Genomic DNA, 26,852 nt, shown 5'->3' on the forward strand with positions numbered 1-26,852 from the left:
GCGTCTTGCAGACGCGGAAGTGGAACCAGCGCGGTCAGCACTGTGTGGCAATGGGCTTAGGGGCCCGGTCGCAGTTGCTAGCTACGCCAGGCTGGGACACTGCTCTGGTCCTGACATCACTGTCCATATATGGACAGTGATGTCAGGGGCTTTCCCAGAGTCGGAGTCCCGGAGCAGAGCCGCTAGCCTAGGACTCCTCTCCTTCTTACATCACTGTCCATATATGGACAGAGATGCCTTAACGACGGCAGCGTCAGCACCCGGCGGCCGAGTGGGCCCCCCCAAATGGAGTGGTCCCCGGCACTTGCCTGGGTTTGCCGCGTGCTGACGCCAGCCCTGCTTGGAACTATGTACTTGCATACAGGCTCTGGGAAGGGGTACCCTCCGAAAGTACTGTTGCCTTCTTTATGACCGTCTGAGTGGTAAAATCAATTTATTATATATCTACTGTGAGACAACATTCCTTGTTGTCCTGGTGTCAGATTGAAGCTGTGCGTGTTGCTGCAAAGCTAAGGGCTGTGCACGGTTTAAATTTACATAAAGCCAATTCACTACTATGGTCTTGCATATGTCCATTTTCTCAGTATTCAAGTCCATAGTGTGTGCCAAGACAAGAAACCATATATAGGACCAAATACAGGGGCGTACCTATAGGGGGTGCAGACGTAGCAGTGATACCTGGGCCCTAGTGACTGAGGGGGCCCAAAGAGAATTCTGCTAGATAAGAACATGCCATATAAATGGCTCATGATACTGTAGGTGGGGTCCCTGTTACATATCTTTCATTGGAGTCTTTGATCTTTATATACCTTTATATGTTTACATCATTGGGGTTACATTTTTACAAAAGCGGAAGAACCTCAGGTTTCAGATCACTGATGTTTAATTATACAGTATGTATAAATGATCAATCTATATAATGCATGTGAGCATTGAAAGCATAGACAGTCATTGATCACTCTCAAGTCTGGCAGCTAGACATGCTGGGGATTGGAGTTTAGTGATGACATTTTTAAGGGAGGAAATTGCAGAATGCACTTGTATTCAGATTCAAAACCACACAGTCACATTAAATATGGCCCTATTTTAAAATTTCAATAAGATGCAAAGTAAGGTTATTTTATGTATCAGATTTTTAATGTAAAAAAAAATTGATTATCTGTTTGATTTTGTTCCAGGTTTCAAAGGATTAAACATATAATGTTCTTCTATGTATAGTAGTTGTCTAGGAAGGTCTTCTCTTAGCCACCTAGAATCTACTTTAATAAAAGCACTTATACTTTCTCCCTCTCTATGGACAATAAAAGTTCTGCGCTTGAGTCACACCTCAGTCTGTGCCCTAACACCCACAATACTGGAGTCTACATAAGTTTAACAGACTGTTTAAACTATTGCATTAACTCAGAAACATTTTACACTCCCACGGACAGCTTTCACCAATTTTTGTAAATTTTAGGTTTCAGTGAAAGTGTTTTTTGTTTTTGTTCATTTCCACAAATGATTATAAAATTCTGAGGACATTTTTAGTATAGTATGTATAGTTAAAGCTCTGTTTACAATTACATCAGTTCTTTTTCTGTTGCTTTTTGACATTCAGAATAGCCTAGTCTTTAAAGGTGAGTACTTCTCATGCATGGCTGTATTTGATATAGCTGCTGAACTAGTCATTGCTATGACGTCTTAGTCCAAAGGAATACATTGAGGCATGCTACATAGTATCATAATGCAAGACATGGTGTGAAGTTGCAGGTAAGTTACATGCAAGTCATATGCCAATTGTTTCTAAAAATGTAGTACCGCAGCCAAGGAGCACATTAAAGATGATCTGTCGCCAGATTCTCAAATCCCTATCTCCTATTGCATGTGATCGGCGCTGCAATGTAGAAAACAGTAACGTTTTGTTTTTTTAAAAACATTCATTTTTGGCCAAGTTGTGAGCTATTTTATATATATATGCAAATGATCTTTGAAATGGACAACTGGGCATGTTTTTTTTCGTATGTCCAACTGGGCGTGTATTGTGTTTTTAACTGGGCGTGTTTACTTGTTTTACTAACTGGGCGTTGTGAATAGAAGTGTATGATGGTGACGAATCAGTGACCAATCAGCATCATGCACTCCTCTCCATTCATTTACACAGCACATAGTGTTCTTACTAGAACGATGTGCAGCCACATACACAATTGTCCTGATAATGAATACACATGACCTCCAGCCTGGACGTCATGTGTACTCAGAATCCTGACACTTCTAAATCTTTTCTGTGAGATTTCCAGCAAGAGAAACGAAATCTTGTTTACCTCGTAATCTCGCGAAATTACGCGTGGCTTGCTGGAATCTCACAGAAAAGATTCAGAAGTGTCAGGATTCTGACTACACATGACGTCCAGGCTGGAGGTCATGTGTATTCATTATCAGGACACTTGTGTATGTGGCTGCACATCGTTCTAGTAAGAACACTATGTGCTGTCTAAATTAATGGAGAGGAGTGCATGATGCTGATTGGTCACTGATTCGTTAGCATCATAGACTTCTATTCATAACGCCCAGTTAGTAAAACAAGTAAACACGCCCAGTTAAAAACATAATACACGCCCAGTTGGACATACGAAAAAAAACACGCCCAGTTGTCCATTTCAAAGCTCATTTGCATATATATAAAATAGCTCATAACTTGGCCAAAAATGAACGTTTTTAAAAAAAACAAACGTTACTGTTCTCTACATTGCAGCGCCGATCACATGCAATAGGAGATAGGGATTTGAGAATCTGGTGACAGAGCCTCTTTAAGTAGATGCACACACACAAAGGTCACAATAATATGATATTATTATTGCAGCACCCCTATTTCTCTTCATTAAGAGGTGTTCACTCTTGCATAGTATTTTACACTTATTAAAATGTAGTTCTCCAGTTTTAGTGGTTTTAGTTGATCCCCGTGAAATAACAATGTTGGAACATTTTTTCTTAGATTTCTGCATTGTGCAATTCCTGTAAATTTATGACAAAAATGACAACTGGGTGTTACCTATAGCTTATATATACTGCATGCCCCCTTTCAATTTCAATAACACAAGAATTTGTATATACTGCATGCCCCTTTAAAACGCACTTTCCATTGTCATCCCATTGTCACCCCAGTCCCCTGGTAATGTGGGGGGGGAGGGGGGCAGAAACTTCTGATTGTAACCCTGGTTTAACCACACTGTTAATTAAGTGTTTTTGACTGTTAACATTTTAGTCATATCAATTCCATATGATATAAATGTTTGATCGTGGGGTCCCACTGCTTGTTGCCTGGTCCCAGTTATGCTCATCGGAGCCAAGAGGAGAAAATGAGAGTTGGCTGCATATGTGTGTGCACCATCAATTATAATCTATAGTATACGCCTACACTCCATTCTTCCCATGGACTATAATTCTATGGCACCACGGTGACGCTTTGTTGCCCACAAATCACAGTAAAATTATGACATTACTGCAAATTGCAGGCAAACTCAATGTATATTCCAACAAACAGAAAAATTGATATTTCAGGAATTACTCAGCATAAGTTTGGGTAAATATAAATATCAATTTATTTAATTCATCTATAAAAATACCCTTTCCCAGGCTATGGCCCTAATCATATTTTACAAACTAGTGCATCAATATAAGATGTAAAAAACACCTGGCCCGGTTGCCACATAAGAAGCAGCACAAGAATGCAATGATTCTAAATGTAAAAGAAAATAACCTTAATCTTATACATTGGATATAATGCATATAAATACAATTAGAGGAAACAGTCCAATCATATACATCCCATAATATAAATGTAATGAATCGGGGTAGGGAGATGGACAGGTGAGCCCTAATCTACCCACAACTCAGTCCCTGCCTACTTGCACAGCCCGTCCTAAGTGACGGCGTACAACTGGGCGACGGTCCCTACGCTCAGTACGTGCAAGACAGACAACACAAGACAAGGGCTCACAGAAGCCAGGGGGGATTAGGGGCAGTTGCCCACGGGGCCACTGTGAGCAACAGGCAGCAGTGAACGAGCCGAATCAAACCAGGAGAGTACGTAGTAGCAAAAACAGAGCAAGGGAATAGTCAGGCAAGTCAGGGTCGATAAGTAACAGCGGTCAATCAGGTAAATAGCAGGAATAGCAGAGCCAGGAAACCAGAACAATCACAGGCAAGGAACATGCTGCAAGTGGGGGTATGAATAGACCAAGGGCGGGAGCTAGAACCGTCAGGCCAGGCTGTGATAGGTTCTCCCTCTCCTCAGCCTGCAAGCCTGAGTGGTAACAGATCGCGTCACTCTAGCAGACCTTGGAGCTGATGAGGGCTGATTAACCCCGGGCGTCGACACAGAACCTGTGTCTGGCAAACCCTTTACAATAAATTACAAATGTAAGAATTCCAAAACGAGCCATGTGGGAGAACATCAGGAAGTGAGTTGTCGTCCACCTTTAAGAGGTAATTCCATGAAACCGTAAAAGTCCCAGAAATGGGCAGCTTGCCACTATCTGGCCTATCAAGATACATCTAGTATAATAATACAAAATATGTAAATAAAATAAGAGGTACACTCTAAGAAGATATGCCAGTGGGACTGGGCACAGTTGTGCTATAGACAGCATACCGTATATTATAATAGACAGAAAATGATGGTAAAGAAAAAAAAAGCTGGTTTGTTTTGTGAATTTCTGCATTGAGGTTAATAGGGAGAAAAAATACCACATACAGACCATGTTGAGATAGAAAAAAAAATCACAAATGTATGAATGTCAATTTCATAAATCCTCATTCAGAAACATTACTCTTTTGGTCACTGTGACAAAAAAAAACCACTCTGTGTGGCTCCGGTCCTATGTCAAACATTCCAAATGTGTTTTTTACTGTAGTTTTCTCTGTGAAAAAGTAGTCTTGTTCTTAGTTGTAACACTTAACCCACCTCACCCATGTGGAAATCTGGCCTTAGAACTTTGTAAAAAAAATGTCCGACCAAGAATAAAATGAAATGCTCCCAGTCCCTTCAATAGAACCTAACAGCAAGTGGATAAAAATGGACAGTAAACTTAGTATAGACAGTGCCAATTGCTGTTTTTTCTAAAATGTCTAAAACATAGACTAATTCAAGGAAAGCAGTTAGAACAGATGCGGATGTGATGGGAGCGAGTAGGGTGATATGAAGGGTGACCTGCCAGTATTTTGTTTATAGTTACTCAGGTTGAAGTCTCTGGAGCACTGCAGGCGGAAGCTGCTTTCACTCTTCATGTTTACATATAAGCAGCTGGAATTTCCATTCTCTTTACCTGAGAGCTGCAGGCAAAAAAAAAACAAAAACCTGCTCAATATGTCTTAAAGCACATTTCAGCACCTAAGTAGGTAATACTTAAAGAGGCTCTGTCACCAGATTTTGCAGCCCCTATCTGCTATTGCAGCAGATAGGCGCTGCAATGTAGATTACAGTAACGTTTTTATTTTTAAAAAACGAGCATTTTTGGCCAAGTTATGACCATTTTCGTATTTATGCAAATGAGGCTTGCAAAAGTACAACTGGGCGTGTTGAAAAGTAAAAGTACAAGTGGGCGTGTATTATGTGCGTACATCGGGGCGTGTTTACTACTTTTACTAGCTGGGCGTTGTGTATAGAAGTGTCATCCACTTCTCTTCACAACGCCCAGCTTCTGGCAGTGCAGCACTGTGACGTCACTCACAGGTCCTGCATCGTGTCGGCACCAGAGGCTACAGATGATTCTGCAGCAGCATCGGCGTTTTCAGGTAAGTCGATGTAGCTACTTACCTGCAAACGCTGGTGCTGCTGCAGAATCAAGTGTAGCCTCTGGTGCCGACACGATGCAGGACCTGTGAGTGACGTCACAGTGCTGCACTGCCAGAAGCTGGGCGTTGTGAAGAGAAGTGGATGACACTTCTATACACAACGCCCAGCTAGTAATAGTAGTAAACACTCCCCGATGTACGCACATAATACACGCCCACTTGGACTTTTACTTTTCAACACGCCCAGTTGTACTTTTGCAAGCCTCATTTGCATAAATACGAAAATGGTCATAACTTGGCCAAAAATGCTCGTTTTTTAAAAATAAAAACGTTACTGTAATCTACATTGCAGCGCCGATCTGCTGCAATAGCAGATAGGGGCTGCAAAATCTGGTGACAGAGCCTCTTTAACTGACAAAAAATTTTAAAGTGAGAGTTAGACAAGAATTTTTTACAATATTGTAACCTTGGGTGTTCAACCATTTTTTTTCTACTATGGAAAGGGATTTCTACAGTATGTCATATGAAAAATTAGTCACATGGATCTAGAATAGACAGCGTTGATCTAACATAGGAATAACCAGAAGTGTAGGCACTATTAGCAGAAGACATAGGTCAAGGTGCATCTCCAACGTCATCTATAAGGCTAGGCACTCCCCTATATACATTTTCGGCAGGTACATACATCAAAATAAAAAGAATATACTTACAATCAGGATGCAACGTAGAACGATGTCTGTGCCTCGGCGTCTGCGAGTGGTGCCACTTCCGGTTTGCGTTCCAACAGATCCACATGACCCTGAAACGCAAAACAACAATATACAAATCTAACCGGAAGTGACCTCCGTCTCCAAGGAGACAAAAATCACAAACTGTCACACCACTACGCAGCTCTTCCCGCCCTACACACAAAATCAAAAATGATAAAGAACCTCTATGTTTACACCACCGTATACCCTTGATCCTTTAATAAAAGGTTACAATAATCATACTTACCGTACACTAGAGTGTGGAGAGCGCGGAGTCTCAGTGCTTCCGGCTCTCGTACAGGGAAAGTGCCTACACCTGGAATGCAATTAAGACCTGTTACATATAAATATACCAGACATGTCAGTCAGTTTATCCCAGCCATGACTAAGAACGCAGCTAGCGTTTGAAACGCGTAGGCTTCCTCCATCCTCTCACTTCTCTCCCAGCACTTGAGGACATCATTCCGATCTACCTCTTTTAATTCAATACAATTTTCATTAAACTTGGAACAAGTTCCTTTTTAGTTGCAGCTACGCTGGATCCAAACCACCTTTTCTCTTGTATCTCACACAACGCGCGCCGACGCGAGGATCCGTGCGAAGACTACAGTACACCAACTTGTACTTACAAGGTGAGCTGGAGGTTCCCCTCCTCTTCTCTTTTTTCTACATAGGTCAAGGTCTATTATGTACTGTAGAATCATGCACGCATCACATACGTGCAAGAAAATATCTTGAGTGTGTCGGGCAAGACAGTCTACTCAGAAAATAATAATTCTTCCTACCAGACCTTTAAATCATGTTTTTGAGTGAATGTGTCATCAGTTTTGATCACTCTATAGAGTGGTCAAAACTCTGTAGCACTATATAGGGAATGGAGAGCGCAATGTACCAATACCTGGCGTGATGGTCATTTAGGTTGCATACTGGGAAATCCAGGTTTTAATGTCCCCGACACCGCTATTGCAAGTGCTACAGAGGCGGTCCCTTCATGCACAGTGCACTGGGCTCTCGTCACTGAATGCTACACAGCCCCTCCCCTCTGCTCTGAGTGACACCTCTAGCATCTAATCAAGAGACCTCTAGAGCTGTCACTCAGAGGGGCGTTCAGCGCAAACAGCTCAGAGCACTGAACATGAAGAGGCCGTCTACCTGAATGACCATCTCCCAGCTATGGTTACTTTGCTCTCCCCGGCCTTAGTAAAACGTTGTCAGAAGTTTTTCATCTGTGAAAAAGAACAGCACACAGATGTCGACCGAGTGCTGTCCGTTTCATTAACCCACCCATAGTCTTTATTGTTCGAGTTAAGCCCGGAAAAATGGACCGGAATAATACAGGTTATGTTAAAAATAACGGATGTGTGAATATCTCTATTGACTTATGTAGGTCAATCTCTTGTCTGTTGTTAAAACGGATAGCACGCTGATGAGAAATAAGTTTTTGTGAAAAAGGCCTTAGTCGTTCTATATATTTCCTTGCACATTTTTCTGCCCTTTTTTTTTGTTCGCATGACTGCATTTTTTTTAGTAGCACATAATAAAGGTTGTATTTTGACTATATGTGATTTATGATTATAGTGATACCAAATTTATAGTGTTTTTTTTTTATTATTTACTACTTTCACAAATGAAAAATAATTTATTTAAAAAAATATATAGTTTTGTGTCACTATATTCTGGAAGCCATAACTGTTTTTTTTATGTCGATAGAGCGGTGTGAGAGCTGCTCTTTTGTGGGGTAAGCTGTAGTTTTTATTGGTACCATTTTTGATACATTAAACTTTTTGATCACTTTTTATTCAATTTTTTGGGGAGCTAAAGTGACCAAAAAACACAATGCTGCTGTTAGTTTGTTTTTTGGCGTTTACGCTGCGGGTTAAATAACATTATATTAGAATGGTTCTGCCTTTTATTGACACGACGATACCAATTATGTTTATTTTTTAAAAATGTTTCACATTACTTTAGGGGAAAAATGTGCTAAGGTTTTGTATTTAGCCTTTAATAATTTTTATTCTTTTGTACATTTTTAAAAAATTTATTTAACTATTTTATTTACACTTTTTTTTAGTCCCCTAGAGCAGTGGTCCCCAACCTTTTTTGCACCGAGGACCAGTTTGAGGCAAGAAAATTTTTCCAGGGACCAGCGGGGCGGGCAGGGGTTTAGAGTCAGTTCACACATTGCGTAAATACGGCGTATACATGTATTATAATACCTGTATTATGCTGCCGAAAATCTGCAGCATAATACAGTAGCAGCAAAGTGGATGAGATAAAACGAGTCTCATCCACACTCTGTGTAAATACTGAGCAGAAAAAATGCTCACCTGTTGTGATTTTTACCGGTTCCCAGTAAGCAATGCCGCTGACAGGGCTTAATGGGAGCACAAAGATGGCAGACCTGGGGGCCTTTATTAGGCCATGCCATGAAAATAATCGTAGCTCCTCGATCACATTTTAGGGGGAAGGGGATGGGTTGACAGAGGGAAACTCCCTCTGTCTAATGGCATAGCTGCCGCAGTAACTATTGACTGTGGCATCTAAGTGGTTAAATCGGTTATTAGAGATTATGTCAGCTGTAATACACAGCTGACATCCATGTCGTATGGAGTTGGCTCAGCCCATGAGCCCCCTCCATACCCCCCTACTGACTATGGCGTAAATGTACGTCAAATATCGGTAAGGATTTAATTTTGCATTGATACCAATGATGATCGGGCTTGAAATGGAATATATAAATCTCTTATTTATTTTAGGTGTTTCCCAGGATGCATCCTCTCCATATGTGTTTTTTTACTTCTCAACACTTGGCTCAGCTTAGCTGCCACATGATTGACTGACACCTGTGTAGGGAAAAGTAATTAACAAAAGGCTGACATATTTCCCGGTGTAGAAAAATATTTATAATGAAGATAAGCACTTCTATACTATGGAAACCATTCTGTAACAATTAATAAATGAGCACAAAGCTCTTTTTGAACAGTTACAGAAAAGAAGTAACAGATGACTTTTTATTTGTTTTACTGGAGGTTTCCATTATTACAATGGTATGGCCAGATTATTGAATTATTATTTCAAGCAGATCTTTGTTAATGCTAATTTATACTGCTAACAGGCCTACCTATAACAATATTGGTTTGGACAGATTCAAGGGCTAGATTAGTATTAACACTATACCCATGGTAGGGGAAAAATAGAGCCAGACTGGGACACAAAATCAGTCCTGGCATTTTAAAGCACACAAGCTCACCACCTGTCCAGGCATACTGTCGAGAGTTGGACTAGGGTTCATTGGGCTTACACTTTAGCTATACAAAAATATTGCATGTTGCTACCTATCCTCTCTGAAGAACCACCTTCCCTTTACCGTGCTCAGATATTGTCACGGCGCGGGGTGTGGATCCACTGGGCCGTACTGTGTAGCGGGATAGCAGCTGGCCAACTAGGTACAAAACAATGTCTATAGTCAGAAAGGGTACCTGAGGCAATGTAGACTGTAGCGGTGACACAACTTGGCTTTCACTGTAGATGACACAGTAGATGCAGCGGAAGACACGACTTGACTCTCATTGTAGATGGCACAGTAGGTGCAGAGGAAGACACGACTTGACTTTCATTGTAGATGGCACAGAGGCACGGTAGCACGGGATACAGGGTACAGGCAGCAGGAACGGGTAACACTCGGAACTGGAAAACACTGGGAGACCATTTGCAAGACAAACTTTAGGTATACAACAACGCTCAGGCAAGGATCAAGTGGGCAGTGCCTTTGTTATAGTCCAGCAGCATTCTGGGCTAAGTTACTGATTAATAGCAGCTGGATGCGCATTGGCCATTTAAGGCCGTGCACGCGCAGGAAGTGAGTGCCGGCGTCTCCCTGGAGGAAGATGCCGCCGAGAACACAGGCGTCCATGGCCGGGGCTGTCAGAGGGTAAGTCTGAACGACGTCCCTTGGCCATAGACGTTACAGATATATTCCACACAAATGGACACGTTCATGTGAATAAGGCCTTAGGGTCAGTGCACACGATGTGTATTACATGCGGTTTTGCTGTGCGGATTTGCGTGCGGGTAACAGTACCAGCATAGACAATGAGATTCCAAGGAATCTAATGTCCACGCTGCAATATTTTTCGGGACGTAAATTAAATCGCGGTGCGTATTTTCTAAACCGTGGCATGTCACTGTGTCTTGCGATTCCGGTTGCGAATTCTATACCTGTAGTTCTACAGAAATATGCAGCAAAACCCGCTGCATGAAAACGCTGCGATTTACGCAGCAAAATATAAAACCGCACCAACAAACACATAAAAAAACGCACCTTCGGATGCGTTTTTTTGCTCCAAATTTCTTGCGGTTTCCTGCAGTTTTTCTGCATATTTTACACAACGTGTACATGTAGCCTATTAGTGTAGTTACTGTGTGTATATGTTTTGTGTACTTACAGCCTATCCTTTTTTTTTTCAAAGTCCTGAAAAGCGCAGTCTACTACGTTTTTCAATACTTTTCCAAAACATATTCCACATGTATACATTTTTATTTGTATTGAGGTCAATATATGGACAACGTATGCAATCTTAAACCCTACGCTTGAATACGTAAAATGTATACTGTTTTATAACCATATATGGGAAATTCCCCAGATTATGGGACAAAACTGTGTCTGCCCCGCCAGCCCCCTCAGTACTTGCGCCAGAAAACACTGCAGCCACTCCCTACTTATTCCTTGATATTTTGACTTTACAAATCCTTATTGATTTGGCACAATAACAAAAAACTTATACGGTTTTAGAAGTAAGAATGGTCACAAACTTATAAAAATGTATACGATGTGTAGCACAAAAAAAGCGTATGTTGCAATTGCCTAAGTTTTTGTAACTTTTTAAACGTATATGTGGACGTTTACTACAAACGTGCACAAAACGAGATGTCAACTGAGCCTAATTTTTCTTGTTAAATATTTGTTCCAGAGTGTTGAGGGGGTTTCAATTCATCATTGGATGAAGTCTGTGAAATCTGTGTTGTAGTACAGTGCATACAGTATGGCTTAGTTGTGTGTTCCTGTTTCAGTCTTTTGTCACGACCTTCATGAAATCGCAAAATGGAACGATTTTGTAAAAATCACAGCAAAACTTCTCTGCATTGCTGCAGTTTTGTGAAATACGGTGAATAGCCATAAGAACTGTATCTGATGGGAATGAGAGAGATGTACTGCTAAGCTCGCTAAATGATAGGCGAATGTCTCTTAGCTCAGTGCACTGGCTACAGACATGAAACATGAAATATTGTACAGTATAGCAGCCTCTCAGCCATGCCACACTCTCACCTCTCTCATCGGATAAAGTCTGTCTCTCATCTCCTGGTAAGTGGATCATCATCCTCTGACACTGGGTTCTGTGGCCTCGTCTCTGTTCCTGTCGGCTGCCGATCTTATGCCTGCTTCTAACTCCTTGCAAAAAGTCTCTCTGCATGACTAATCCCCAGACCCTCAGAGAGACTATAATTAATAAGCGCTGTATGGGAGGCTGCCGGCAGCCGACCAATGTACCGGCCCATCTGGCATTTGCCAGAAATGGCAGTTGGCTAGTCTGGCCCTGGGTAGAACAGCAGTTACAATTTTGGTCCAAAAGGGATTATATGCCCTCATCTAATTGTGGCTATATGTAGTCAGAGTTTACGGGTATGTTCACACTCTACAGATTTTTTGCAGTACTCCATTCAGATGTATGGAATGGGTTTTCAGTTGCACAAATTTTTGCAACAAATGCCACATGTAAGCATACCCTAACATTGAAACATATTTGTAAGAAGTGGAGCAGGAAAATTGGGACCATTCTAACAGAAAAACAGACCGCCATTATCCATAAACAAACAGTATTTTAAAATTAATTTAAGGCAGAATTTTGGACTTATATAGACTGAAGAAAAACAAATTGATCAAAAGTGGACATTCACTTTAAGTTATTTAGGGCTCATGAACAAAGCCGTATTACGACTCTGTTGTCTACGGTGCTATAATAGGGCTGTAATAGAGGTCCAAGAGGCCTCTACTGTGCCTCAGTATGCCTCTGATTTTATATAAAGTCATACAGTGTTTTTGTTTCTGGAAGTTGTAAGTATAAGACAGAAAAAAAAATGTGACGTTCTCCACTGGATTCAGTATAGAGGAATTCTCCACTAGATCTGACTTGAATCTGGCAGCACTGCAACTTCAGGCTTAAATGTAAGATCCCCTTATCAACAGCCATATAGTGTTTTTACTGCGGCGTTTCGGCTACTTTTTCTGATGCGCCGCCATTTCACAGCAGCACTTCAGAAGAAGGATGCAGCAATATGTGCTGTACAATCCCGGTTCCCAGTGTCATGATCTGTGGGTTTGCGGACCCACTGGGCCGTACCGCCGTAGTGGGATAGCAGCTGGCCAAACAGGGGACCACGACAAAGTCTATAACTGTCACGATCTGTGGGTTTGTGGACCCACTGGGCCGTACCGCCGTAGCGGCATAGCAGCTGGCCAAACAAGGTGCCACAACAAAGTCTATAGTCCAAGTACAAGGTTACCTGGGGTAGGTCAGCCAGTAGTAACGGCTAGGCTCATAAGGGGTCTTGGCAGCAGACACCAGGCGCGGTGTAACACAGTAGGCATGGACGCAAGCAGCACATGACTACAACTCTTCAAGGACATGAAACCAGGTATAGCACGGGATACAGGATACAGGTAGCTGGGCACTGGGAACAGGAAAACACTAAGGGACCATTTACAAGACTAACACGGGTAAACATAACAATGCTCAGGCAATGATTGAAAGGGCAGAGCCCTTTTTATAGTCCAGTGGAATTATGGGTTAATTACAGATTTCTGACATGTACGTGTACTGGCCCTTTAAGGCTGGGCGTGAGCGTGCTTGCGCACCCTACAGGAGCCAGTACAGTGATGCGGAAGTGAGTGCCGGCATCTCTCAGGAGGGAGATGCCACCCAGCACTCACTCGTCCATGGCCGCAGCCGTCGGGGGTAAGTTAGAACGACGGTCCGCAGCTGTGGGCGTTACACCCAGGCTGTTGCTAGCAGCCTTGGGCACAGGGCACTGATTGGACTCCAATAAAGTTTCTGATAGTTTAACCCTTAAGATACCGAAATTAATAACAGCCGCGGAATCTAAGGTGTTTGATAGAGGGGGCTCCTTCTGTCAGCCCATTGGTGCCGGCTATGCTATCACGGGGGTCCGATGCTTTACTATGTCAGCTGGGGGCCTAACAAAGGCCCCAAGGTCTGCTATAAGCATCTGCCTATTAAAAAAAATGCAATTAAGTTTAATAAAGTGTCCTAAATAAAAAAGCCTGTGCCCTTCTAAAATAAATAAATCCCCCAATTTTTTTTCATTATTTCATTTACTTGAATAGCTCACCATAAAAAAATACATATTTGGCATGGCTGCAATTGTAACGACTTATAGAATAACGTTAACTTAACTATGAGCAGCTGTAATACATAGCTACAGTCCCGCTCTAACAGCGGAGATTAGAGAAAGCTCCGATCTCCGTCGTCACCCCTTGAGTGCCACTGTCAAAGCTGATCGTGGCATTCAAAGGGAAAGAGTGAGGAGGGGCCCCCTTTGATTACGTCACATGGAATACCTGTGTTGCGATCGAGGAACATACCTTCTATGTGCAGACAGCCCAGGGTCCATTGAAGGACCCCAGGGCTGTCTGACTAGATTTCCTGTTGTTAGGGCATACTTAGGCAATAAGCTAATATAATGGCATATAGATATATGCCAGTACATTAACAGGTTCCTGACCGTTGGCTGTATTTTTACGGCCAGCGGTCAGGGTCTCTGAAGTCCGCCGTATAGACTAATTACGGTGGCACTTCAGAGACTGTGCACGCACGATCCCGTGCACACAGCTTTGTGCCCTGGCTGTTGCTAACAGCCATGAGCACTGGGCAGAATGTCAGGGGCCAATCTTTTGGCCCCTGAACATGTGATCGCTGTGACAACCAATCACAGCGATCACATGCATTTGTACGTATAATACAGCGGGCGCGCGATCGCGTGCACACAGCCCTGTGCCCACGCTGTTACCAACAGCTCTGGGCACTGGGCAGAGTATCAGGGACCAATCTGATGGTCCCGGAACATGTGGTCGCTGTGAAAACCTATCAAAGCGACCACATTTGTTTTATTTTGACTTTTCTGGCAGCAAATCTCCTGCCTCTTTTCTTCTCCTCAAACATTGTTTCAGTGTGAGGAGAAGAAGAGACTCGAGAGAATTGCTGCCAGAAGAATACAGTTACATTTACAAAAAAAATACAGTTACACTCTATAAAACATTCTCTGTGTAGATAGATTTCTATCTATCTATACAATCTATCCATCTATCTTTTTTTTCTATCTACCTTTCTTTCTTTTATTCTATTAGAATAGGCAGGTAGGGAGTATATAATTATATATACATCCACATATATATAGCAATAGCGGTTTATTTTTTTGTTAGCGGTAGTGTAGATATATATACCAGTTAGTTTTTGTTATTTATAAAAATAAAAAAAAGTTTGTTTAGTTAGTGTTAATGACATTATGGCAAGGAAGTTGTTTAGCGCCGAGGAGGCATACGCCATGCTGTAGTCTGAGTCGGAGACCGCATCAGAGATGGCGTCAGAGATGGAACCTGTTTTGGGCGGTGATGATGATAGCGTGTTCATCTTCAGGGCACGTTGTCCCTGATGCAGTTGAAACTGCAGAACATGAAAGCGCAGGGCCAAGTAGCGCTGTAGCACGGGACAGCCTGGTCCCTCCAGTTCAGGCTCTTGTATGGGCACCTGCCCCATCTTTTGGGCCTAGAATCCACGGATTTACTGCCACTCCTGGCATTACCGTGGACAATACAAATTTTGTCCAAATGGATCACTTCCATTTATTTATAACTGACAACATCCTAAATATACGAAAACTAATTTATATGCCGCTCAATATATAAGGCAGAAACCTTCATCCACCCATGCCAGAGATTGGACGCCCACCAATTTGCAGGAATTAAAAAAAAATTTGGGGCTCACCCTAAATATGGGTATTGTCAAAAAGCCCTCCATTAGGTCTTACTGGTCAACAAGACCCGCCCAAGCCACCCCAGTGTATTCTGCAGTAATGCCCAGGTCTCCTTATGAGACAATAATGAGGTTCCTCCACTTCAACGACAACGCACAGGGCCCCCCAAGTACCGATGCAAACCGGGATCGGTTGTTCAAAATAAGACCACTGATAAATTCCCTCAATAATTTATTCCTGCAACTCTACACCCCTGAGCAGAATGTAAGCGTGGACGAATCCCTCCTCAATCCCTCCTTTCGCCAATATCTACCTTCCAAAAGGGCAAGATATGGCGTTAAGCTTTATAAACTGTGCGAAAGCGGGTCAGGATATACTACCACCTTCAGAATTTATGAAGGGCGGGACCGCTCAATAAATGTTCCTGGATGCCCCCCTGAACTTTCCACCAGCAGTAAGATCGTGTGGGAGATAATGCAGCCTCTGCTTCACAAGGGGTACCACCTGTACTGTGATAATTTTTATTCCAGTGTGCCCCTGTTTAGGCATTTGCATGCTGCAAGGACTGGGGCATGTGGTACAATGCGCAAAAACCGAATTGGTTTTCCGCAGCAATTAGTGGGGAAGCGCATGGTAAAGGGAGACACCTGTGCTTATGCATCTGAGGAATTGCTGGCGGTCAAATACAGGGATCGCAAAGACGTGTATCTACTAAGCACAATACATACCGCAGGAACAGTGGCAGTGAGGGAAAGGGGGGCAACATCGGACAAGCACAAACCAGTGAGCGTGTCCGAATATAACAAGTACATGGGGGAGTGGATTTAAGCGACCAGGTTTTACAGCCCTATTTAGTGAAACGAAAAACAAAAACTTGGTACAAAAAAGTGGCCATTTATTTGTTACTGGTGGCAATCCACAATTCATTTGTGCTCTACAAAAAAAAAACAGATGCAGAGACACATACCTGGATTTCCAGGAGAAAATTATTGAAGGCCTCATTTTTGATGTTCAGGACACCAGAGAATGCCCCCAGTCTGAGGATGTCACGCGACTGACTAAAAGACACTTCATCAGTCGGATTCCCCCAACACCAACTAGAAAGGTGCCGCGTCTGCAGAAAAGACGGGCACCGCAAAGAATCCCAGTATTTCTGTCCATCATGTCCCTCACAACCAGGCCTGTGCATTGAGCCATGTTTTAAAAAAATACCACACTGTTTTGCATTATTAGATTTTAGTTAATTAGTTGAAAATATATTTGCCCTACATTACATTTTTATTTTTCCCCTGATTTTACTCCAAGGGTGAGGGAGGGAATGGGTGGGGTGGGGGGTGGATGTCATGTTTGCATGTTTTCTAAAGTTCATCTGCTGGAGAGCTCCATTTGCATAAACCTGCAATTTCTTATTTTAGAAAACCCAAAAAAATAAATTCCCATTATACCCCTAGATGAATATTTTGGGATTTCTGCTTCAAGAGCAGATATTTTGGAAGTGTTATAGAAACTCTTTTGAGTTTTGTAAAACCAGCTTTGAAAAAAGGCGATTTGTGAAATAAGCTTCTTCTATCGTCCGCCCTCCTACATCTCTATGTGATAATAAGGTCCACATATTTGGTATCCCCATGCACAGGAGAAGTGACAGAATGTGAAATGGGATGAATTTTGTCCGTGGTCCATTCTGTGTGTGAAAAATGCTGGTATAAACTGACGCATTTGCTAAAAAAAAGCTAATTTTATTTTGTTCCATCTTATTCAAGAAACTTTCAGAAGAAAACTGGACTGTCTAAAAATATGATAAACCCCTTGAAGGAAACCTTGTGGGGTCTACTTGTGTGAATGAAGTCATTTATGGGGTGATTCTAATCTTTCAGCAGCATTACGCCCCCCAGAAAACAGTATGCTGCTATAAAATCAAGTGCAGAATTCCCGGACCGAAAAGGCTGAAAAGCCTCCTTTTATGCCAAGCCCTGGCACATGCCCGTGAATAAAGCACACATATTTGGTATCCCCATGAATGGGAGAAGTGGAAGAATGTGAAATGGGATGAATTTTGTCCGTGGTCCATTCTATGTGTCAAAAATGCTAGCATAAACTGACGCATTTGCTAAAAAAAAGCTAATTTTATTTTGTTCCATCTTATTCAAGAAACTTTCAGAAGAAAACTGGACTTGCTAAAAATATGATAAACCCCTTGAAGGAAACCTTGTGGGGTCTACTTGTGTGAATGAAGTCATTCATGGGGTGATTCTAATCTTTCAGCAGCATTACGCCCCCCAGAAAACAGTATGCGGCTATAAAATCAAATGCAAAATTGCTGGACCGAAAAGGCCAAAAAGCCTCCTTTTATGCCAAGCCCTGGCACATGCCCGCACAGTGAATAAGGCACACATATTTGGTATCCCCATGCACGGGAGAAGTGGAAGAATGTGAAAGGAGATTAATTTTGTCCGTGGTCCATACTGTGTGTGAAAAATGCTGGCATAAACTGACGCAATTGCTAAATTCTTGAATTTTTTTCCAATTTTGCCCACTTTAGAAAAAAAAAAATGATATATACTGACAAATGCCACTAAAACAAAGCCCTATCTGTCCTTTAAAAAGAGTGTAAAATTCAAAGATGAACTTTATTCACCTGCAGAGTTATAGTCATCTAAAGAAGCGCGTAGCAAAATTGTGAAATTTGCTCTGGTCATTTAGCTGTAAAACAGCCTAGTCCTTAACCGGTTAAAGTTAAAAAGCAAAAAAAAAAAAAAAAAATCGTCCTATGGGATTAAAACAAAAAGTTAAATTAATAATTAATTTTTTTAAATAAATAAACTTTACTAAATATAAGTCCCAAAACATAAAATAGTATGTAGATATTTGGTATCAACAAGACCGCAACAATCTTCACAACAATTTTATAGCATCATTTATGATGTTAAGTGTATGCTGTTCAAAAAAAATTAATAATAATGGCATTTGGGCCAAAATAAAAAGTTATATAAAATAAACGATAATGTAAATGTACCAAAAAATAGCACATACATAAATCGTCCCACAAAAAACTCTCATATCGCTACATCAAAAGTTATGAGCGCCGGGATGCAGAGAGGAAAAATCAAAAAATTGTTCAGGTCCTCAAAGGGGTTGAGGTCCAAAACACATGCGGTATTAAGGCGTTAAAAAATATTTTCACATTTTTTTATTAAGATTTAATTTTGGAAGTTTTGTGGTTAGATGTTCTGTTACAGCTGCAAGAAAACTTATTTCACCTGTTTAAAAAATAAATATGACAGTCATTATCACTATGATTATAAGCAGTAAAGAGTGATCTCAGAAAATACCTCGCTATAGGGAATAGCAAAATTTATTTTGCTAAGATGAGAACAATCCCATGTTAAAAATCTCCCATCCTAGCAAAACATTTCTCTGTGTAGATAGTCAGTTCAAACTGACATTCCATTATTGATATTGGCCTGAAAAAAAAAAAGCACATTTTATGTCTGTAAACCGATCCTAAGCTGTTAAAATTTCACCATTTTACCAGGGAAATTGAGAAGTTTGAAGAAACAATCCACAGCATGGGAGAGTTTTCAAATGCTATAATTTGCCCATTTAATTGTTACATAACATGTATTAAAAGCTATCAGAATGGTCCGTGCATTCTTTCCATGATTGATGTAATCATGAGAGAACTAATTTTAATTATTTGTGTAATATCTGCAAAAGTATTACTATTCCTTAATAAATATAGGAATTGCTTAAATCTTTTCAACAGCTGTGAAAATAAAAATGACTGCTCTTGTGACACACTCCCCCTTCTCTGTCTCTTTCTCTCTATCTCTCGCTCTCTCTCTTTCTCAAGTTTGAATTACAAATGGCATTAAAATTTAGGCACTGTATAGTGGTGCTATTTTATGTTGTATTATTTGAGCTTGTAAGATGTTATTATTTGAGCACTATATGGTGCATTGATGTATGCACTGTTATACGGTACTATGGTATTATTATTGCACTGTATGGTGGTATTATTTGGGCACTATTATTATGGCATTATTTGGATACTATGTGGATGAATTGTTTGAGGATGTAATGCCAGTAGTCTTTTGTTTTTTTATTGATTACTTTCTGATTTACTTTTTTTTACAGTTTCTACTTTTGAGGAGACAAACAAGTTAATAGGTAAGCACTTCAGATGCAACACTGTGTCCTAAAATTCCATGAAAACCAAAACACTGAGATTTTGTGAAGGATTTGCCTGACACAGCTTCTGTGTCGAAGCCCGTGGTTAATCAGCCTGCATCTGTTCCTAGGTCTGCTAGAGTGACTCGATCTGCTACCACTCAGGCTGGTAGGCTGAGGAGTGGGAGAGCCTATCGCAGCCTGGCCAGACGGTTCTAGCTCCCGCCCTTGGTCCACTTATACCTTCATTTGCTGCTTGTCCTTTGCCTGTGATTCTCCTGTTTCCTGGCTCTGCTGTTACTATTGACCTCTGCTTCATATTGACCCTGGCTTGACTGACTATTCTCCTGCTCTGCATTTGTTACCACGTACACTCCTGGTTTGACTCGGCTCGTCCACTACTCTGTTGCTCACGGTGTTGCCGTGGGCAACTGCCCCTCATTCCTTTGCTTTTTTATTCCCTTGTCTTGTTTGTCTGTCGTGCACTTATTGAGCGTAGGGACCGTCGCCCAGTTGTACGCCGTCGCCTAGGACGGGCTGTGCAAGTAGGCAGGGACTGAGTGGCGAGTGGATTAGGGCTCACCTGTCTGTCTTCCTATCCTGACATTACATAATCACAGGCCTATATATCTTTTCTACCCCGGTCCCTGACACACTATGGACCCCCTTGAGGCCCTGGCTCAGCAAATGCAGGGTCTCTCCCTACAGGCCCAAGACTTGGCTCAGAGGTGCAAACTGCGTGATGCTACCCAGGTAGTGCCCTCCACCCCACCTCTTGAACCCCACCTCAAGTTGCCTGACCGGTGCTCAGGGGCCCGGAAGACTTTTTTCTCCTTTCGGGAAAGTTGTAGGCTCTATTTCCGTTTAAGGCCCCACTCTTCAGGTTCTGAGAGCCAGCGAGTGGGTATAATTATGTCCCGGCTCCAGGACGGCCCCCAGGAATGGGCCTTCTCCTTAGCCCCTGACGCCCCTGAACTCTCTTCTGTTTTTTTTTATCAAATCTGTTTTTATTAGTATTAAAGTACAAATTACAATACAAACTGACAAATCAATTACCTGAGTAATACACAAACATTTAACCTTTGTCTTTCAATTGGAATTATTAAACATGTGCCAAAAAAGTACACTGTTGGTATATACATTGGTGATTACGTGAATCCGACACATAGCTAACATGAATTTCTAAAACCTCGTCTATGTGTTTCAATCTGCTCATTTTAATAACACATTTCACCTGTCTTTAGTGATAGATCCAAGCTACTACAATATTTTTGGTTAAGACAACATAACATATAGTTTTTGTGTAACATGAGGAAAGATAAAATGGAAAGGTAGGGGAGGGTAGTACAAGGGGAGGTTAGGGATGAGGTTGGGGATAGGATTACAGTAATACCCTACAATAACAGATTCCAAGAATTAGAAACTTGTTCTAATTAAATCATCTCTATTTTGCAGCCAGGGAGACCACACTTTCACAAACTTCTCGTAAGTGTCCTCCACACTGTTAGAAAGTTCTTCCATACAACAGATTTGGTTAACTTTGTCTACCCATTGACTTACTGAAGGAGCAGTAGGTTGCAGCCAGTTCAAAGGTATTAACATTTTTGCTGCCGCTAACAAATGCGTATGTAAGTACTTTTTGGACATAGTCATAGAATTTGAAGGGAGCCCTAGCGCTATGTTCGCTAACGACAGAACCACGTCTGTATTACATATCAAGTTAATGTATCTCTCTATCTGTGACCAAAAGGCCCGAATCTGAGTGCAAGTCCACCAGATATGTGACAGAGATCCCTCATGTGACTTACATCTCCAACATAGAGCATTTGTGGCAAACCCCATACGATAAAGATTTTGCGGAGTTTTGTACCATCTGGTGAGCAATTTATAATGATTCTCCTGTAGTTTTACACACCTGGAGAATCCATGTGAATTGCACATTACCACATTTCTCTCCTGATCCGACAGCCGCAGTCCGAGCTCCGTTTCCCACGATGCTATGAAGGACGGCAAATCTTTCCCCTCCATTGCTAACAGTTGGTAATAGATCTTAGACATTTTATGTTTACTCCCTTTATGAGTAGCTAGAAGCTTCTCAAACCATGTGAGCTCTCTAGTTATCTTGTGATCTTTTAAAAATTTGGTACATGCCATTTGTATATGATGGATCTGAAGAAAGTTAAGCTTCATAGCCTCACCCTGCATCATAGACTGGATCTCCTCTGCTGTAGGTACTCTATTGTCTAACATAAAGTCTCTAATCTGTATTCCAGCAAAACATTTCCATAGGCCTGAGCTATATCCGTTCCCCAATTTAAGAAATTTAGGTAATGCCTCTACTGGTAGCATTGGTGACGGTTGAGGCAGCACCTTCTCTGTCAAGCCCACCTTAGTCCAAACCGCTAAAGTTCCTTTCATCAAAGGATTCTTCATTGATCCTATGTCCTGTTGGCTCGGCGCCCAGAGAACCTCTAGAGGATTGTCTACTCCGCCTACTGAGTCCCTAGATAGCCCTTCCTGCTCCTCCGACTCTGCTGCCATATCTAACCATCTCTGTAGATGTATAGCTTTGTAGTAACCCTCTACATCTGGAAGTCCCATTCCTCCTTGACGTTTGCTCCTAGTGAGATTGCGGTATGATATCCGCGGTCTTCTTTGTTTCCACAAATATTTTGAAAACATTTGTTGTACTGTCCTAAAGAAAGTTCTTGGTAAGAGAATTGGAACCATATTCATAATGTAAAGCACCACAGGTAGGATATAGGTCTGGAGTAGATTTCTTCTGCCCATCCACGATATGTATGGGATATTATAGGAAGAAAGAAGTTCTTTTATCTTCCCCAGAAGTGGTTGGTAATTTAATTTGTATAATGCATTAAGATCTGCGGGTAATTGAATTCCCAAGTATTTCACCGGTTCCGAAGGCCATTGGAATTCAGAAGCTGATGCCAGTCCCCTCACCTGTCTCTGTGGTAGTGTTACATTAAGAATTTCCGACTTAGTATAGTTTACCTTGAAATTAGACACCAGTCCATATCTGTGAAAAACTTCTAAAATACATGGGATAGCGCTCACTGGATTTGTGATAGTAAGTAGCATATCATCAGCAAATGCGCGAACCAAGTGCTTTTTTGAGTTTATATTTAAGCCCTCAATACGTGTATCCTGTCTCAAGGCCTGCAACAGAGTCTCTAGAGTCAAGATGAATAAAGAGGGTGAGAGGGGGCATCCCTGTCTTGTACCATTTCCAATTGAGAAGGAGGGAGACAAAACCCCATTCACCCGTATCTTAGCCGATGGTTTGCTATATAGTGTAAATATCGCTTTGATAAACGGTTCTGGAAATCTAAATTTAGCTAGTGTAGCTGTCATAAAGTCCCATGCCACTCTATCAAATGCTTTCTCCGCATCTGTACCTATGAGCACCAGGGGTGTTTTTGAATCGTGTGCTTTCTGTATGCAATTCATCAGGCAAATAGAGTTATGTCTACCCTCCCTACCCGGCACAAAACCTTTCTGATCCAAATGCACTAAAGTATTTAGGAACTTTCGTACTCGCATGGAAAGTAATTTAGCCCATATTTTGAGGTCCAGATTTAAGAGAGATATAGGCCTGTAACTAGAACATAAGAGGGGGTCTTTTCCTTCCTTAGGCAGAATCGTGATATACGCTTCTAGTGACTGCGCCGTTAATTTATTTCCTTTTAGCAGCTCATTATAGGCTTTAACCAATGGAGGTAATAATATGTCTTTAAATTTTTTAAAGTATTTGATAGTTAGTCCGTCTGGCCCTGGGCTCTTCCCTGAGGGAAATGAATGTAACACCTTTGACACCTCAGCCAGCGTCACCGGAGTCAGAAGTTCCTCCGCATCCGCATCTGATAGTGTAGGTAGTGTTAATGGACTCAAAAAATCTTCAATCTGTGTAGATCTGGAGATATCTGAGTTCAAGGATGGGGTAGGAATATTGTATAAACTCGAGTAATATTCGCTAAAAGCTCCTGCAATATCCTCAGTATTCGTATATGTATTACCTGCTGCTGTTTTAATCCTATGAATAAAGGCCTTCTCTTTTTTCTTTTTGATCAGTGCCGTCATTAACTTTCCCCCCTTATCTCCATGCGCGTATAACTTCTGGTGATAATGCACCATATTAGCTGCCAGTTTTTTGTTCAGGGAGTCTTTTAAATTATTCCGAGGAATCTGCAATTCCGATTGTAACTTTTTGGTTGGGGTATTTTTATGTATCTTTTCAGTCTCTGCGATTTGCGATAACATCGCTAATATTCCTTTCTCCCTATCTCTCTTTACCTTAGTTCCTAGTGATATTAATATGCCCCTGATGTATGTCTTATGCGCTTCCCATACTATAGTCCCCGACACATCGTCAGTGGCATTAATTTCAAAGTAGGTCTGTAATGACTCGGTCAATGTCTTGGACAGATCCGGTAAATCTAATAGGGCTTCGTTTAGTCTCCATGTCCACTCTCTAGGAGATAGCTCTGCAACTTTCAGCGTAATAAACGTTGGTGCATGATCTGAGACCGTAATCTGTCCAATACCGGCCGACTGCAGTGATGGTATAAAATGTGCATGTATAAGCAGGTAATCCAGTCTCTGATGGGAATGATGAGGATGAGAGAAAAATTTAGAATCTTTTTGTGTAGTATGCAACATTCTCCATGAGTCATGTAAATTGAGTTCTTGGAACTTATTTAAGAGTTTCCGTCTACCAATCTGTGGGATGGTTGATTTTTGTGTTGAAGAATCTAGCTCTGGATTGATAGTTAAATTTAGATCTCCTCCTATAATAATAGGACCTTCTGCAAAAGCTCTCAGCTCTTCCAAAGTGTTAAGTAACCATGGAACCTGAGATTTGTTGGGCACATACAAATTCGCTAAGGTGCATGTGAGTGCCCCCAATTTACCTTTGATAAATAAAGCTCTGCCATCCTTCGCATCATGCCTAGCCAAGAATACAAACGGTAGATCCCTATGTAGTGCTATAGAGACTCCTCGTACTGCAGAGCCCGAACTGCAGCTATGGAGCCACGAAGAAAAATAGTTAGTAGGCAATTTAGGTATTTTTTCAGCCTTAAAATGTGTTTCCTGTATAAAGGCTACAGATACTTGTTCCTTTTTTAACAGCGTTATTATCTGGTTCCTTTTCTGAGGTGAGTTTAGCCCATTAGTATTATAAGTCGCTAGCTTTATTGTCGCCATTTTTGTAAGGTATATATTAAGCTATTCAATTTGCTAAAGTATTGTTTGGCATATATTTGGGTATATAAGAACAATCGACAAAGTAGGAGCAGGACAGGAGGAAAGAGGGGGAGGGAGACAAACCACAAAACAGACATACAAACAAGCAATAAGTGTCCAGGCACTATGTAACTTCCGTTCATATATGGCCAACTTGGCCGCATGGTATATAAAACACAACCTAATAGGTGTAGTAGAGATCCCACTACCCACCTATTTCTATCACCATAGCATCGCTGCATACGGGGAGGGGGAGGAAAAAAACTCCTGAGCCGAGGCCTGGCCCAGATCCATAGTTTATTCTCAAGTTAAGAGAAATCAAGCAATAAGAAAAAACCTAATGTCTATAACAAGAACATTGGAAGGTAAAACCTTCCCTTGCAGGCACTAGACATAGAGTGTCTGTCTTATGTGAATAACTGCCGGTCACTACCCACATTACTTCTGAGATGATATATTAACCATTAACATGCTTGGCTCTTTTGTCCAAGTAGTATTATCTCAGAGCATATATACTAAACCACACACCCAACTATATTCCCCTAGCTGGGATTGCATATCATATGTATCAGATGGCTTAGCTGCTTCAAGGTGTTATTCTGGGTAGCACCTTGTCATAATATATATGGGGGTCTACATATCCTCGTCACCTAATTGATTTATATCATCCAGTATCGTAAAACATGTAGGCCCCTATCCACATAACTAGAAACCTCAAACTGTCATATTATCTATTAGTCACAATGACGTGCCATATAAAACATTCCATACAGTAGAATTTTAAAAGTAGCAGTTAGGGACATTAATAATTGAAAAAACAGCATAGCTCACGAACAAGACCGGACAGTTCAAGGTACATCATCCTCCATGACTTCTGCCCTTTGCTTCTTTCCACGTGGCGTTCTGTGTTTGGAGTACACAGACCAAGGTTCCATCTTTGGCAGGTCTGGTAGCGTGATGTCGGTCTGAGCTCGTAACCAGTTCTGTATCGGAATCGGGCGTATCCCCAATCTTTCCCATGCTTCTTCTAGGTCGTTCGGGGTATGGATCAGGATCCTCTTCCCCTCCTTGATGATAGCCAACCCGAAGGGAAAAAGCCATGTGTAAGGTAAATTAATTTCCCGGAGTTTCGCCAGCAACGGTCTCATGATGCGTCTCTTTGCCAGTGTAGATGCCGCTATATCTTGATATAACTGTACTGTAGAGCCTTCAAATGTCACCCTTTGCTGTTCTCTGTTAGCCGTTAATATAGCTGCCGTATCCACGTAACTTAGCAGACCACAAATGACATCTCGTGGTGTTTCTGTCGGCTTAGGCTTAGGTCTAAGGGCCCTGTGGATCCGTTCTATCACCACCTTTTCCGCCCTCTCTTCTCCCAGCAAGACTGCAAATATTTGCCGCGCAATCGCAGGTAATGCTTCAGCTGCGTACGATTCAGCCAAGCCTTTTAGCCTGATATTTTTCCTACGGCTTCTATTCTCCATGTCCTCAATCATAGTCAGTGCCCTGTTCATTTGCGACTCCTGGACTTGCAGCTTATGCCCCACTGAGTCTGCATGGTTAACTGTGTCCGACATAGCCGATTCTAGCACTTCCAATCTGTGCCCCATACGCTTAAAATCTGACCTGAATTCCGTGATCTCCTTCATAACCGGCATTATGGCTTGTTGTAGGGTTTTCTTCAGGAACGATTTTGTTATCCCTCCTGTGTCTGATATCGCTGCAGCAGCTCCACACATGCAGTCGGCATCTGAGTCCTCAGATGCAGGGTACGGCGCCATTTTGGAATTTCCCGCCGTCGTTTGCAAATCCCGTTTCTGCAGGAATTTATCCAGGTCAACTTGCTGTTTTTGC

At 41.7% G+C, this 26,852-nt stretch overlaps 1 long non-coding RNA gene across 1 annotated transcript in view; it reads left to right on the top strand.

The window, feature by feature from the left end:
• Positions 1-11,835: 11,835 nt before the first annotated feature.
• Positions 11,836-26,852, top strand: part of LOC142741255 (uncharacterized) — a 28,678-nt gene continuing 13,661 nt past the window's right edge. Inside the window, exons 1-2 of the long non-coding RNA XR_012881047.1 lie at positions 11,836-11,883; positions 19,704-19,736. This is a non-coding gene — a long non-coding RNA (uncharacterized LOC142741255). The remainder of the gene's footprint in view (positions 11,884-19,703; positions 19,737-26,852) is intronic.

Source organism: Rhinoderma darwinii, chromosome 2 (assembly GCF_050947455.1).
Source record: "Rhinoderma darwinii isolate aRhiDar2 chromosome 2, aRhiDar2.hap1, whole genome shotgun sequence".
In the NCBI taxonomy this organism is placed as follows: Eukaryota; Metazoa; Chordata; class Amphibia; order Anura; family Rhinodermatidae; genus Rhinoderma; species Rhinoderma darwinii.